At 39.3% G+C, this 13479-nt stretch overlaps 1 non-coding gene and 1 pseudogene across 1 annotated transcript; both read right to left on the bottom strand.

Annotated features, from left to right (window-relative positions):
* Window positions 1-2747: 2747 nt before the first annotated feature.
* LOC132020974 (U6 spliceosomal RNA) lies at window positions 2748-2863 on the bottom strand (annotated as a pseudogene).
* Window positions 2864-6836: 3973 nt separating this feature from the next.
* On the bottom strand, window positions 6837-6971 carry LOC132020937 (U4 spliceosomal RNA). The gene has a single exon (XR_009405153.1). It is a non-coding gene; the product is annotated as a U4 spliceosomal RNA (small nuclear RNA).
* Between the last annotated feature and the right edge of the window lie 6508 nt (window positions 6972-13479).

The raw sequence follows: 13479 nt of genomic DNA, 5'->3' as shown, positions 1-13479 counted from the left end.
GCCTCCACCAGAAAGGATGAATACCCAACTTTTGTAGCAACATGGACGGGACTGGAAGAGATTATCCTGAGTGAATAAGTCAAGCAGAGAGAGTTCAATTATCATATGGTTTCACTTACTTGTGGAGCATAAGGAATAACACGGAGGACATGGGGAGCTGGAGAGAAGGGAGTTGGGGGAAATTGGAAGGGGAGATGAACCATGAAAGACTGTGGACTCTGAAAATCAATCTGAGGGTTTTGGAGGGGAGAGGGGTGGGAGGTTGGGTGAGCCTGGTGGTGGGTATCATGGAGGGCACATATTGCATGGAGCACTGGGTGTGGTGCATACACAATGAATTCTGGAACACTGAAAAGAAATTCAAAAAATAAATAAAAATTAAAAAAAAAAAAAGAGTGAGGCTAGAAAGTAATATTGTAGGTGAAGAGATCCAATGTGCCCGAGCCTTCATTTCATTTTGTGATAGGAATGGATGCTGGAGAGCTTAACTAAAGACTGAGGAACTTAATTAACAATCTAAAGGAGTTGCAATCAAATAATTACTTGAACATTTGTTAGTATGCATGAGCTTATCATCTATGGATCAGAGAAGTCTTACTCTCAGACATAAAACTTGTATACTGTTGCCAGGGGAAGAGATTATGATTTTATCTTTGTCAAAGGCAACTTTATTGTTGGGATCTTTGTTTAAAAAAAAAAAAAAAAAGGCACCAGAGGTGTATATTGGAAGAGGCAGATCTAGTGGACTTCCTTGAATTCAAGGTTGCTTGACCTGAAAGATGGTGTCTGTCCCATGGCAGGAGTTCAGTAAACATTTGCTGAATGTATTTAATGAATTGCTATTGTCTCCCACTGTGGGCTGTATACCTGGGCCCATTTCCTCCCATGACATAAAGGAAATACCCATGTGACCCACCCCCCCGCAAGTAATTTAGTGTCTTGGATTGGATCAAGGGCGAGAGGCTAGGGAGCTGACCCAGGATAACAGCTGCCAAGAGACCCAGCTGGACAGGCGTGGTGGGGCGGGAGAGGGAGGCGGTGTCGGAAAAGAACCTGGCTAGCTTGGGTGCCAGGGAAGTGTGGCTGCAGGTCAGGCAGGACCAGGAAGCCTCAGAAACAAAGAAGTTTCCTACCTCGCAGGGTAGGCAGAAGATGTCTTCCTTCTCCTACCCCCTGTCAGTCACAACAATTTCTTTACTTTTGAAATTATAATTTCTTTGTTTCAAATCGCATGAGAAATATGTTTTTTGTAGAAATATGAAGGGTAAGCAAAAAAGCCTTCTATAATCCCAGGATTATAAATTGTTAATATTTCAGCATATGATGTATCCTGGCTTGTTCCTGCATATATATGCCTGCACATAAATAAGGTTTTTATACTAAGATACATACTTGTGTGTGTTTACAATACTAGGATACATGCTGTTTCATATTATTAGTGTTATTAAAATATAATACTCCCTAGAATATATATATATGTATATATATATATATATGTATTTTTGCTGACCGCATAATGTAACAAACACGTACACTATGGTGGTTCTGAAGAAACCCGCCAAATTCATGAAGAGAGGACATGGATTTCTTCTCTTAAGGGGAGAGTAGCAAGGTTCTGGAAGAACACATGAGGTGGGAAAATATCACTGTGACCATTTATGGAAAATCTGCCCTAGTCAGCGTTCACTGCTCAGATTGGCTCTCTCACATGCTACCTAATCTTACCTGTTTTCCAAGTTCCTTCTGTCTTCTCTGAAAAGTTAATCAGCAGAATGATGTAACTAAACACAGAGGATGAAAATAGAGCAGCTGGGTTCAGACTGAGGGAGGAAACTGAGAGGGGTTGCGTACAAACCATGATGGTTATTACCCGAATTTCAGCGCCATCATCTGTGCCCATGGCCTTTGGCTCTCAACTGTGAGGAGTATCCTGAAAAATCAATTTGAAATTGGAAGAGACAAACCACTAAAAATAAAAACTTCTTAAAGAGAAAAAGAAAAAAAGGCGGGGCTCTCTGACTGCTGAGTGACTTCAGGCAAGTCACTGAATTTTCTGTGCCTGAGTTTCCTTATCTGTAAAATAAGAATGATAATAATGTCTCGTTTATGCAGTTATCATGGAGATCGAAATGTGTTAGAAAAGCATTTAGAACAATACCTGCTGTTTAGTAAACTCAATAAATATGACCTTTCATTAGCAGTATGAACAGTAGCAGTCGTAGTAATTTGATGACTTTTAATCATTGGATATTTAGATTTCAAGTTTTTGATATTATACATAATTAATTAGAACATTCTTATCAATAAATTTTTGCACACATCTGATTATTTCCTCAACGTGTAACTGTAAGGCCTGTGTACTTTAGCCTTTTGATATATGTTACAAACAGTACTCCAGAAGATTTGTACCAATTCATTTATAGTCAATATTTTAAAAGAATGCCAACTGTACCCACTCCCTTTAGCACAAGGATTGTCATTTTAAAATCAATATGTGAATTCATCTTTTCTTTATTGGTGAAGCCGAGAATTCCTTCCATATGTTTGTAGTCAGTTGTATTGAATCTTTGGTAGGTTGCATCTTTTTTCAAGGGTTGAATTAAATCTAACATAAGTTTAATCCAGTTATATTTACTTACTGTTGTGTTTTAATACATATTTTATATATCCCATATTTACTGTGATTTAAAAAATTTTTTCCTACCATACTGTATTTTCTGTTTATAATATATATATACAGATTTTTTAAAAATTTTTTATTTATTTTCAGCATAACGAATTTGCGTGTCATCCTTGCGCAGGGGCCATGCTAATCTTCTCTGTATGGTTCCAATTTTAGTATATGTGCTGCCGAAGCGAGCACAGATTTTTTTTTTTTTAAAGGTTTTATTTATTTATTTGTCAGAGAGAGAGCGAGAGCGAGCACAGGCAGACAAAGTGGCAGGCAGAGTCAGAGGGAGAAGGGGGCTCCCTGGGGAGCAAGGAGCCCGATGCGGGACTCGATCCCAGGACGCTGGGATCATGACCTGAGCTGAAGGCAGCTGCTTAACCAACTGAGCCACCCAGGCGCCCTATACAGATTTTTAAAAAAGATTTAATTTATTCATTTAACAGAGAGGGAGAGTACAAGCAGGGAGAGTGCAGGCAGAGTGGGAGGGAGAAGTAGACTCCCTGCTGAGCCAGGAGCTGGATGTGGGACTCCATCCCAAGACCCCAGGACCATGACCGGAGTTTGTTGACCAGAGCCGTTCAACAAACTGAGCCACCCAGGCGTCCCTAATATATATACATATTATATGTAATTTTCTTTTTAAAATTTTTTCCTGCTTTCTGCTGGAATGATTCAGTTTTCTTAATTCCCTTTCTTATTTTGCTATTATTGCTTTAGAATTAACACATTCTATTTCTATTCTTCTAGCACTCACCTTCCAATTTTTAACTTGTATCTCGATTAAAGTCTGTGTTCATTCTTTCTGCCTTCTTGCATCAAGGTCAGTCTTTGGAATGCTTTACTTTCTATCTCCCCTCCTCAAACGTTGCTGTTGTCTAGTATTTTATCCCACTCTTTATGCTTCTTTCCTAAAACCTCTCCTTGTTTTTCATGGCTGAGTCTTGGTTAGGGTTACCTGAATGCTTACCAATGTCATTGCTTATCATGACTTCTTATATCATATTCATTTCTTCCGGATTTGATTGCTGCTTCTTAAAGAAAATCCTTTACCTTCAGTGATAGTTAAGGAGCTAATGGTTCTCAGTCTTGGTTTGTCTGAAAATATTTTGAATTTTTTCTCACTCTTGAACAGTAGTTCCAATGGATGTAAAAATCTACATTGAGAGGTTTTATCAGAATTTTGAAGATGTCATTCCATTGTTTTAGTTTTTAATTGCTGTTGTTATAGTATATCTGCCATCAGTCTAAAGGATGCTCTTTCTGGTTGTTTTAAGGTTTTCTCTTTGCCTTTTTATTTATAGTTTTACCATGAATGATGTGTTCGAGTGTGAACTTGTTTTATCTATGTTACTTGGAGTATGTTGTACTTCTTGAATCTACAGATTCTTGTTTTTTATGAATTCTGGAAAATATTCAGCCATTTTATATTAATACTGGCTCTCCTCAGTCTGTTGATTCATTCTGTGATGTTACATACATTTGGATGTTTTCATTTTATTTGAATATTTCTTAACTTCTCATTGATATTTTTCATCTCTTAGTCTGTGAATTACAGTTGTTTCCTTATATAATAACATATATATTTTATATATATAATATATAATAACATATAATTTCCTTATATTTGCTTTCCAGTTCACAGATTCTCTGATCAGCTGTGTCTAATTAGATGAAACCTAACAACTGAGTTTTAAATTTCAATTACTAGATTTTTATGTTTAAAACTTTTATTTGGTTTTCTGGGTTTTTTTTTTTTAAAGATTTTATTTATTTGACAGAGAGATCACAAGCAGGCAGAGAGGCAGACAGAGAGAGAGGGAGAAGCAGGCTCCCCGCTGAGCAGAGAGCCCGATGTAGGGCTCGATCCCAGGACCCTGAGATCATGACCTGAGCCGAAGGCAGTGGCTTAACCCACTGAGCCACCCAGGTGCCCCTGGTTTTCATTTTTGATCATGGTTTATTCTTTTTTAATGTTTTGTTCATGTCAGATGTCTTATGTTCATGTCTGCTGGCTCTTTCTTAATCATAGCAGGTTATTTCCTCTGGCATTTTAAGAGGTTTTTGTTTTTTTTTTTTTAAATGTTCTAGATGCCATTCTTTTTTTTTTTGTAAGATTTTATTTATTTATTTTTATTTGACAGACAGAAATCACAAGTAGGCAGAAAGGCAGGCAGAGAGAGAGAGGAGGAAGCAGGCTCCCTGCTGAGCAGAGAGCCCGATGCTGCGGAGCTTGATCCCAGGACACTGGGATCATGATCTGAGCCGAAGACAGAGGCCTTAACCCACTGAGCCACCCAGGCACCCCATTTTAAGAGTTTTGATGGTAAGCTCATCCTCTGAAAACATTGTGCAGTCTGACTTCAGTTTCTTGGGGGGGTTTCATTGGCTGGAACAATTTTCATATTCTTTTCTTGGTTTTCCTGAACCATGCTGTTAGTATGAAACAGAATCCAAAATCTGCATGAAGTACAGTAATATATTCCCAGGAAAGATTTTTTTTTTTCCTTCTGACTACCAGGGCAGTAAGTCACACATGAGCTTTTTTGTTTGTTTTTGTTTTTCCTGCCTCTGTGATTTTATGTGGATATTTATCTAGCTTAATTTTTCACTGAGGGTGTTGTTCTTTAAGGGCCCCCACTTGCTATGGGAATCTTGATCTTCCTTACTCATATGAGACCACAACTCTGCCTCCTGTCTTGGCAGGAGTATTGAAATTCAAGCCTCAAGATTATGGATACTGGGCCACCCTCCCTCTGAGGTAACCACAGTGTCAGTGTGCCCACTGCTTGGGTGTTAGCTTATTGTTTATTTTTGACTTCCAGGATTTCCTTTACTTTTTTTTTTTTTTTAAGCTGCATTTAAAATCACATTTGTCCCATTTTATCTTGCATTACCAAATATTTGAAATGGCTTGGTTTCTCAACCATTTCACTAAAAATCGAAGTCTCCTCAATTTTTATATTCTTGCAGCTGATCTAACTTAACCTTTAGGATGTCACTGGAGCTTGAAAAACCACCCGTGCATGCTCCCTAAAGATTTGGAGGCCTGAATTCACCTGCAGTCTCTTTGAACTTGTATGAGAAGTGGGGTGGGGAGGGCTTCCCACTGCGCAGAGAACACAGTATGTGCTCTGGAGTTCTTGGGTAAAGATCAAAAGTGCAGCTCAGGACTTTATGTGGTGCTGCTAAGTCACGAGGAAGAAAGAGAAAGGATCAGCAGACAGACTTTTCTGAGCTCCTGTGCTTTGAACAAAGTCTGGTGAGAAAACTGTACAAATCCAAGGTGTCTCAGACTTTGGACAGCCGGAGCTTTTAAAATCTGCCTAGCGAAGGACACTGCTTAAGAGACGCTTGTGTAGGGCATTCACCTTCTAGGTAGTTGCCCTAACAGGTCACATCAGTCCCAGCCCTGTATCAGAGTATGAAGTGTTTGAGTTCAGAGAAACATCAGTTATTACTCTGTCATGTTCTTCTTAGATAGTTGGCCCTTGAACAACACGGAGGTTCGGGACATTCACCACCCTTGCAGTTTGAAATTCAAGTATAACTTTTGCCTCCCCCTAGACTTAACTACTAATAGCCTACTGTTGACCAGAAGTCTTACAGAGAATATAAACAGCTGATTAACACATATTTTTTATGTCATCTGTGTTATACACTCTTTTCATGCAACAAAGCAAGCTAGAGAAAAGAAAGTGTCATTAAGAAAATTCTTAGAAGGAGAAAATATATTTACATTACTGCGCTGCATTTATTGAAGTCTATGTATAAGAGGACCCACACAGTTCAAATCTGTGTCGTTCAAGGGTCAACTGTATTTTGCAAAAAGGAAAAAGTTTTTACAGATGATTATTCTAACTTGCAAAACCAGAAGACACAATAATGCTACTCCAACCCATGATGTGAGGAAGGTAAACTTAGTAGGAGAAAATATTATAAGTAAAGGATCATGAGATTATTTGCTATTTTGAAGTAGTCTCATTGGTACTTCCCGTGCTCCAGAGAAATGCTTATTAATACTTAATTTTAAAAGGTTAAAATGAAGACAGTTTTAGGGAAAAATAATTAGTTCTTAAAGTGACAATTATTTTTTTAATTGCATTACAGAAGGCCTGGAATTAACTGAATCAGATCAAAGCATGGGAAAAATTAATATTCAGAAAAGGTGCCTGTAAACTTTCCAATAGCTCATTGATTTGGGGCAGAATCTCTTGAACATAACTAGAATATTGTTTTCAATTAGCAATAATCGCGCCTCGGATAAACCTCACTGGCTACGATACTGCCACTGCGCAAAGCTAACTAGAATATTGAAGAGGGTCTAGAATCCCCCAGAAATGTGTCAGTGTTCTGCATAGCAACTATCTCATTATTTAATCTATCTGAAATTAATGTACACAGCTTTGTGGGATTTCCTGGCCTCAGATGTTATGGCAAAAACTGCTATTCTACAAAAATCTGTGTTTCCCTTTTCTTCCTGAACATACACATAGATTCCCTTTCCCAGTCTCCTTGCAGTTCAGTGTGACCATGTGGCTGAGGGGCAATGAGGGAATTCGAGCAGGAGAGGGTGACTGTCCTTCCAGGCCTGGCCTATTAAAAGCTTTGTGTTCATTTCTCTGGCGTGCTCTTTTCCTCTTCTGGGGGACTGAGGCGGCCACCCCCAGGTGACCTTGGACATCACATGTGAAAGATGGCAGAGCAGCCATCAGCCTGGATTCTTGTACGACTATATGGAGTAGAACCACCTACCTGAACCTTCAGGACTGTTCTATTTCTTTTTTTTTTTTTTTTAAGATTTTATTTATTTATTTGACAGACAGAGATCACAAGTAGGCAGAGAGGCAGGCAGAGAGAGAGAGAGAGAGAGGGAAGCAGGCTTCCTGCGGAGCAGGGAGCCCGATGCGGGGCTCGATCCCAGGACTCTGAGATCATGACCCGAGCCGAAGGCAGCAGCCCAAACCACTGACCCACTCAGGCGCCCCAGGACTGTTCTATTTCTACTGTGTGGAGCCATTGCGTGTTTGTGTCTGTTCTGTTAGCACAGCCCAGCCTACCTGAACTAATGCCGACTGTAACAAGGACCCCAAGGATACTGGCGCCCCAGGAGACCCCCATGTGTGTAACCCCCAGATGGAACGCTCTTTTCTAGTGTGACCATACTCTTGAAGAGATGTTCTCTGCAGTCCCTTTGTCACCCAGAGCCCGGGATCTACAGTTGCTGTCTCTGTCACCCAGGACAGCCAGATCGTCAGCCAGCAGTTCCTCTAAATGCACACATTCTGGATACCTGATTATTTAAATCCCTGGACACAGGAAACCGGGTGATGTGTTCCCCTGCCCCACCTTCCCGGAGCACTGGGTTTCACTTGAAAATTTTGGAGGAAGAAAAATATTATTTTCATATTAAAATAAATATTAATGGGCAGAATGCCCGTTGGATGAATTTGGATGAATTTCAAAGACCAAGCATAAGACTTCAAAGAGACTTCAAGCTTACATTTGCAGTTCTGGATCAAGTGCTCAGAGCTCCCCTGGGGTACGCATTCACCGTGCTTTGTGTTGTCAGCATGGTACTTTATTTATTGTTATCGTAAGGGTTTTTAGGTTTTAATCCAATGGCCAAATATTTTCTTCCAGTACAGTGCAGACACCTAATTCAAGTGTTGCCAGATATTATCAGGACATCAGATTATTTGTTATTGGCTTCGTTCTCTATCTCCCCAACCCCGAAAAAAAAGAAGAAGGAAAGAGATGAATTTACTATCCAAGCATATGAATGATATAGTAGCTTTTAAACATGAGTCTTCCAGCCAAACCTGGAAAGGGCCACGCTTCCTTTCAGCCTGTGGCCTCAGAGCCTCCTCCCCTTCCTTCCCAGCTCTCCCACTCCTGCCCCCAACTTTTCATGGAGGTGGGAGTTTTCAGGCCCAGGTCTCTCGACCCAGGCAAGTCCTGGGTGTGTGAGTTGGCGTGATCTGTGTTCTGGCCGTATGACATAGAATGGCCAGCTTCTGCTCTGAGTGGGCTTGTGTTTAACACCCTTCCTGGGCACTTGTTTTCTTTCTTTTGTTTTGTTTTTCCTAAAGTGTGTGTCCCTTCTGATAGCCGGTAAATTTTCAGTCAGCAGCCACTTGGGAAGGAAACAAGCTCTGACTCTCGCAGCAGTTTAGCAAAGTCTTTCTCATTTTCTAGGAGTGGGCACGCACCAGCAGCTCATTTCGGGCTCACCACCCACATTCCTCTTGCTGCACTCACAGTCCTGCCTTGTGGCGCCCTCTCGAATTGCTGGACGTGTGGCTTACTTGACTCTAGTAAGGAAAGTACTCCAGGGTCAGATTTGCTTTCAGAAAGGGCCAGAATGAAGCGGAAGGGAGTAGGCCAGTGGCAGGGAGAGGTTTGGGGAGCAGCTTCTTGCCTCAACTCCCTAAGGACTGAGAGGTCTGAGAAGGGAGCCTGGCCAGTATCAGAGGAGCTGGGACCAATCTCCTAGGCTAGATCCCAACGGACAAGTGCTCTGCTTAGGCAGGAGACAAAAAGCTAGCCGACAAGGGAGAGGGGCATCAGGATCAGGTGCAGAAATAGAGACCAGGTGGGAGGGGGGGAAGGGCAGGCACTGGGAGACAAAGGGAGAAGCCAGCACCTTGCCCTGGAGTTGGCCAGCCAAAAGGCAAAGTTGGGATCGTATGCCTTTTTATGAGTTTTAAATAAGAAATCTTAGGTAAAGTGCCTAGTATGTCATTAAAGCTAAATAAATATTAGTTATCTAAATGAAAAATTATAGAGAGAGGGGAGTGTGGAATTGCTACCACTTCCACAGCAAAAATATACTCAGAATGAACGATTAAAAAAAACAAGCCTTCTATAGGAAACACATACTTTACAGGGTTATAAAAATAATGTTAAGTCTTCTAAAAAGACTTTTTTAGAGCAACCTTAGGTTCACAGCAAAACTCAGAAGATACAAAGATTTCCCATATATTCCCTGCCCCCAGATAGGCAGAGCCTTCCCCATTAACAATATCCCACACCAGAGTGATACATTTATTACAACTCATGAACCTACACTGACACATCATTGTTACCCAAAGTTCATAGTTGACATTAGGGTTCACTCTGGGTATTATATTTTCTTTGGGTTTGAAAAGTATATAATGACATGTATCTATCATCATAGTATCAACCAGAATATATTCACTGACTTAAAGATTCTCTGCACTTTGCCTACTCATTCCTTCCCATTTCAACCCCTGGCAACCTCTGATCATCTTCCTGCCTCCATGGTTTTACCTTTTCCAGAATGTCATGTAGTTGAAATCATATATTATGGAGGCTTTTAAGATTGTCTTCTTTCACTTAGTAAGATGCAGTTGCGTTTCCTCCATGTCTTTTAGTGGCTTGATAGTTCGATTTTTCTTTAATGTTGAATAATATTTCATTGTCTAGATATATCATGATTTATTTACGCATTCACCTTCTAAAGAACATTTTGGTTGCTTCCAGGTTTTGGCAATTATGAATAAACATCCATGTGAAGATTTTTATGTGGAAACAAGTTTTCGACTCCTTTGAATAAATACCTAGGAACCTAATTATTGGATCGTATGGTAAAACCCACGATGTCTTCCAAAGTGTGCTAGTTTGCATTCTTAAGAAACTGCCAATATCTTCCAAAGTGTTGTAGTTTGTATTCCTTTGTGAGCTCCTATTGTTCCTTGTCTCCTATTGTATCCTTGTCTGTATTTGGTATTGTCAGTGTGCTTTATTTTGGCCATACTAATAGGTATATAGTGGTATCTCATTGTTATTTTAACTTGCATATCCTTGATGACATATGATGTGGAACATCTTTTTACGTGTTATTTGCCATCTGTATATGTTCTTTGATGAGGCAGTCTGTTAAAATATTTTGCCCATTTTTAATTGGGTTGTTTGTTTTCTTGATTTTGAGTTTTAGGAGTTCTTTGTATATTTTGGATAACAGTCCTTTATCAGAAGTGTTTTGCAAATATTTCTCTTAGTTTGTACTTGTCTTGTCTTTTGCAGAGCAGAAGTTTTTAATTTAGATGAAGTCCAGCATATACATTCTTTCTTTCATGAATTGTTTTATCAAACAATTTGGTGTTTTATCAAAAAGTCATTGCCATATCAAGGTCATCTAGGTTTTCTACTATGTTATCTTTTAGGAGTTTTATAGTTTTCTATTTTTACATTGAGGTCTATAATCAACTTAGAGTTAATTTTTGTGAAGAGTGTATGGTTTGTGTCTAGATTCACTTTTTTGCATGTGAATGTCCAGATGTTCCAGCACCATTTGTTGAAAAGACTGTCTTTGCTCCTTTGTGAAAGATCAGTCAACTACATTTATGTGGGTCTATTTCTGGGCTCTCTATTCTGTTCCACTGATTTATTTATTCTTTTGCCAGTATCATACCAACTGGTTACTGTAGCTTTATAGTAAGTTGTGAAGCTGTGTAATATTAGTCTTCCAACTTTCTTCTTCTCCTTTGATATTGTCCTGGCCATTCTTCATCTTTTCCTTCTCCATTTTAACTTTAGAGTTAGCTTATTGATATCCACAAAATAACTTGCTGGGCTTTTGTTTGGGATTGTGTTGATTTATAGATCAAGTTGAAAAGAACCAACATCTTGACAATATTGAATCTTCCTATCCATGGACATGGAATATCTCTTCATTTATTTAGTCCTCCTTTGGTTTTTTTTAAAAACAGAGTTTTATAGTTTTCCTCATATAAATCTCATACATATTTTGTATAAGAATTTTGGGGGAGTGTACTAATATAAATGGTATTGTGGGTTTTTTTTTTTTTTTGGTATTGTGTTTTTAATATAAAATTCCAGTTGTTCATTGTTGGTAAATAGGAAAAGAATTACCTTTTTTATATTAAGTTGGTATCCTGCAACCTTATTATAATCACTTATTAGTTCCAGAAGTGTTTTTTGCTGATTCTTTGACATTTTCAAATAAATAATCATCTCATGTGCAAAGATAGTTATATTTCTTTCTTCCCAATCTGTATTCCTTTTCTTTTCTTTTCTTTTCTTTTCTTTTCTTATTGCATTAGCTAAGACTTATGCTATGATATTGAAAAAAATATGGTAAGGGGGCACATCCTTGCCTTGTTCCTGATCTTAACAAAAAATCTTTTTGGTTCTGACCATTAAGTATGATGTGAGCTGTAGGACTTTTTGTACATAGTCTTTATCAGTTTGAGGAAGTTATTCCTAGTTTACTGAGAGGTTTTTTTTGTTTGTTTGTTTTTTATCTTAAATTGGTGTTGGTTCTGTGAAATTCTTTTCTACATTATTGATATGATCATGTGGTTTTCCTTTTTCAGCCCATTGATGTACTGGATTACATTAATTTATTCTCAAATGTTGAACCAGCCTTGCATACCTAGGATAAATCCCACTAGGTCATGGTGTACAATTCTTTTTATATACTCTTGGACTTGATTTGCTAATATTTTGTTGATGATTTTTCCTTATATTCATGAGAGGTATTGGTCTATAGTTTTCTTCTCTTATAATGTCTTTGTCTGGCTTTGTTATTAGAGTAATGCTGGCCTCATGAAAGTGTCAGGAAGAATCCCATCTGTTTCTATTCTCCAAAGAGGTTTTAGAAAATTGATAGTATTTCTTCCTTGTGTTTTTTGTAATTTGCCAGTGACCCTACCTGGCCTGGTGCTTTATGTTTTATAAGGCTATGAATTATTGATTCAATATCTTTAATAGATAGAGGCCTAATTAGATTGTCTTTCTTCTTATATGAGTTTTGGCAAATTGTCTCTTTCAAGGAATTGAGTCATTTGGGCTAGGTTATCAGATTTGTTGTCATAGAGTTGTTGAAAACAGTTTTTAAACTATGAAGAACTGAGCAAATCTGAGGATATTTATTATTTTTATTGTTACAGCATTAGTCTGAATTTGATCTTCATTCTTTAAAAGAGATTCACTCATTCATTCATCAGACATTTATGGAGCATCTACTCTATGCCAGGCATTGTTTAGACTTTAAGCAGCAACCAGTGAAGATGTGGCATCTACCCTTATGAGTCTAATAGAAGAGACAGATGATAAATAATCATGTAGAGATGAAAGCTAAAGAACCACGTGGAGATATAGCAGAGCTCTGTAACAGAGGCCCAGCTCCCTAGAGAGGTCAAGGGGCCTTCAGAGAAGTGTTGACTTGACTAAACTAGAAGAACTACCTGACAGTCAAAGCCAGGGAGAGGACCTGTGGGCAGGCAGGTGTTCCAGTGTCTCAGGTGGAAAAAACAGCTTATGCAAAGGCTTAGTAATAGGAGGAGCAGGGCATCGGTAAGAAGTTAAAGAGACCAGCATTAATAATATCAGTATAGAAGAGGGAAGGGGATCCAAAAGAAGGAGGAAAGGATTGGAGTCTTATTAGAAAAAGAGGAGCATAAGAATTCTCTTTGGAGGGGAAGGGAAGTGATTTAGGACACACCTCCTGGAACTGAGCAGTCTGAGAAGTGAAGGGTACAGGCTCCGAAGCAGACTCAGTGAGGGCTCTCCAGGGAGCTCCAAGGGTTATTGCCCTTACAGGCCAGTGTGCTAGGGCCTGCATCCGCAGCTCCTTGGGTGGTAGGGGGAGAGGGCCCTCCACGCCCCACTTCCACCTGTGCTCAGAGCTGACTTATGGGGCTGGCAGTGCAGGACGCTGGCATTGCCCTGTGAGCACCACAGTGGTGGGCCCCACTGCTGTGCTCAAATGCCATGCTTACAAAAATCTGGGACTTCTCTAGAGTTCCCACAAGTTTTTATGG

The sequence above is a fragment of the Mustela nigripes genome, chromosome 6 (genome assembly GCF_022355385.1).
Source record: "Mustela nigripes isolate SB6536 chromosome 6, MUSNIG.SB6536, whole genome shotgun sequence".
Lineage (NCBI taxonomy): Eukaryota > Metazoa > Chordata > Mammalia > Carnivora > Mustelidae > Mustela > Mustela nigripes.
This window is presented reverse-complemented; position numbering and strand designations above follow the sequence as displayed.